The sequence below is a fragment of the Montipora capricornis genome, chromosome 6 (genome assembly GCF_036669925.1).
Source record: "Montipora capricornis isolate CH-2021 chromosome 6, ASM3666992v2, whole genome shotgun sequence".
NCBI classification, from domain to species: domain Eukaryota; kingdom Metazoa; phylum Cnidaria; class Anthozoa; order Scleractinia; family Acroporidae; genus Montipora; species Montipora capricornis.
The window spans coordinates 24,608,941-24,612,607 of NC_090888.1; positions in this window are offsets into that span (position 1 = coordinate 24,608,941).

Consider the following 3,667-nt stretch of genomic DNA (forward strand, 5'->3'; position numbering starts at 1 on the left):
GTTACTAGAGAAAAACCAACCTTCCCATTCGAAACCAAAGTAGGTCCTACTACTATCTGTCAATAAAATGTGGTCATATCCCGACTTGCCATCGCACACGGTCTGGTAAGCGTCTTTATCAACAGACAATGGTAACTGGTACAAATGATCAAGGGAGAATGGTCGATCCTGCATCCATAAGTTCAAAAACCTATTATCATTGCATAACCTTGGTTTTGTGGGCTCCACTGTAAGGGGCATGACCAGGTAAGGAGGCTCGCACTCTCCAACCCTCGCCCACACCGAGATGGCTCCCATTGCGAGGCGTTGCTTAATAGAATGTGAGATAAATTCTTCAAAAGGCTCACAAGAAGGATGGTTTCTGAATACTCTAGGAGGAGGCAAATCTGAGTCGAAACTTTCACCCTTAAAGGACCCTTTAAAGTGGCGAAAATAGTCGTTGACATCGACTTTGTTTTTCACCCAGTCCATCACTGTAGAACGAAACGGGTAGGAGGATGACTCTGTGATTCGATCCCATACCCCAGGATGAGCATGTAATTGGCCTGCAATGAAACTAGAAGAGTCTGGAAAAACAAAAGAGTGAACGTCCACCTGCGCTTCCCCATCAATAGCCCGGTCTAACGAGTCCCACGAGAAATGCAAGTTGTACGGTAGGGGTTGTCCATCTTCAGGTACTAAACTGGAGCCATCTAGCCAAACCCACTTAATAGATTCTGGCAACACCGACCGGGGGTATAAAGGGTACGCCAACTTCCAATCTGGAATGTGGTAAGACATTTTAGCTCTCTTGGGTAAAGGAGGCTGAAATAAATGAGAGAACCACACTTAACAAAACAGCGCATAATTTATTGAAGATAAATCAATCAGTGCAGTGTTGATAACTAATATTATCAAAAAGTCATTGACCTCCCGGTGGAGGCATCAAAGGTTTCACGCCACTAGCATTCTTCGGAAAAAGAGGTCGAGAATTTCTTCTATAGCAGGTACGAGCTATATGGCCTGGCATGCCACAAGCATAACAATAGACTCTCAGTCTACGAGGAGACTCTCGGTCAGGCTGACGGGAAGTTGCACTAGAAGGACTGGGGGTAGTCTTGAAGGACTTGTCGACCTTAGAAACAGCTTCTAAAACCTTTGCATACTCTTTGTGAGCGAGCAATGCGACAAAGCACGCTTTAAACTGCTTTAAGGCACTGCTAACTTTTGTCTTAAGGTGCATGCTATGACGTCGTAGGTCGAGGCTCTCTCGTGACTCGAAACCTTTGCCACAGACGCCAGCTGTTCCGCCAATCTGAGAGCCTCGTACTTGTCGAAGTCCTCTTCTCTTCTAAACTCATACTGTGTTATTTTGGTCAAAAGGGAAGGGACATCCCCAGCCGTGGCCGCATCTTCTAAGGACTTAATCCTGGCGTCAGGGTCAGCCTACAAACAACGGAAGCAGATGAGACACACCGTGGGACTGGCTGCCAACCCTTGGGTGGCATGACAATAATTAAAATTGCAGACAAAAAAAATTGAAAAGTAGCATAGAAACCCACCCAGGGGATGGCAGCATGAGCATCAGTAATCCGATTAGGGCATTAGACACCCTTTCAGACAGCCATCGGGAAAATTTAGAAATAAGCGATAATGAATGAAAAACATAAACCATGCCTCGCCGTTAACGGAAAATAGCTGAAAAAGAGCTGACCAGAACAAGCAAATAATGAAAAGATTTAAACCCATAAGTGTAGGGAATAAGAAAACACATTAGCGCAACATAGCTTACTAAGACAAACTTATCCCATCCATGCACACGCAAGAAATCCGCGTGAGAAAGGGTGAATCTGACAGTACAGACATACAATATAACGAGCACGCGCCTAAACTCGCAATATGATAAGGAGAGGATACAGGGTAGAACGCACGTTATAAGGCGGCTGTCCAAAATGAATTTGTAAATAAGGACAGTAGCATACCTGCACACAATAGAATGCACCTAACCGTAACAACAGTAGAATAATCATCCTGAAACCAAATTTGCATGACACAGCACATACAATCAACTCCAATTAGCAACATGAAATTGCATAAACACAAGCACAACTGTTGAGGAAAACGAATCTTAAAACTGGAATTTTCAGGGTACAGCGCGTATATAAATATACGTCACAAGTAGTACAAAATTAAATACAGTTTTGGGGGAAAAAATATAAAGGCTCGACGCAAACTGAAAATTACGCTGCAGAACTGAGCACGAACGGTAAATTGCAAATAGCAAAATGAAATCTCACAAACACGCGTGCATAAATACTGAGGGAAATCAAGATCAAAACACGCCAAAAGCGAAAATTTACGGGACGTAGGACGTAAAGCAAACTCCACAAGCAATATGAAATAACATGAACTCACATGCCCAAATCAAAAATAGGGAAGGGAAGGTTTAAGCACGCCATAAAACCGAAATTTACGGGGCACCACAAACTCCTCAAGCAAGATAAACATAAACCACAGGTAACCCAGGCTCACTGTTTGTGCCACATTGGTAAATATAAAGAACATATGACGCGAAGTTTAGGTCTGGAAATTTGCTAGAAAATGGAAATAAAAATCGATGAAACTTATCATGTGGTGAGCTGTTGTTGTCTTTAATACGTACACGAGGTTTCGGGGAAAATGGTCTCCGTTCACCTTCTTTCATAGTATAGTGACAAGGTAGGAGCCACCAGGCTCCGTAGAACTTGTAAGTTAACCTGCTAAAATGGCGGGGAGAAACCGTTGTCCTCGCAAAGTGTCCAATTCAAAATGGCACTGAACTCGGGACGCCTGGTGACGAGTATAATAAGTTTCCCTGGAGATAGGAGAGTCCCAAATCTCACTGAGCAATCTGGGACTCCCCTCCCTCCAGGGATTTTTAGTATACTCATCACCAGGCGTCCCGAGTTCAGTGCCATTTTGAATTGGACACTTTGCGAGGACAACGGTTTCTCGCCGCCATTTTAGCAAGTTAACTTACAAGTTCTACGGATCCTGGTGGCTTCGCGTTGCTACCTGGAGATGCCTCAGTGGATTCATGGTTTAGAGAAATTCATGTTCCACGAGCCTGGCGTGTTTATTTAGCAACTGGATTTGATTTTTGCGAAAAAAATCGTGCTTGTTTTGGGTCGATCGTAGTCCCGACGCTGGCTTCAGTCTCCTACACATCATCATTATATCATTATATATCTTTATTTACCCTTGGATTTTTAGAGTAGCTTGGTGTAGCTAATATCTCCGAGCATTTACCATCCCAACCATAATACATTACAGAAGACAGACCACAACACCGGGTGTGCGGGTTCTTTTACGTCCCACAGGATTATGAACATTGAAGGGTTGTGACTACCTTATCACTATATTATGAAGGAAGGTGAACGGGGACCATTTTCCCCAAAACTTCGTGTACGTATTAAAGACAACAACAGCTCACCACATGGTAAGTTTCATCGATTTTTATTTCCATTTTCTAGCAAATCTCTAGACCTAAACTTCGCGTCATATGTTCTCTATATTTACAAATGTGGCACACACAGTGAGCCTGGATTACCTGTGAGTAAACTCACGTGTACAATTCCTAGGGAGGGGGAGGGAGAAGGAAGGTTCAAGCACGACGTAAAACCGAAATTTACGGGGCACAGTACGCACA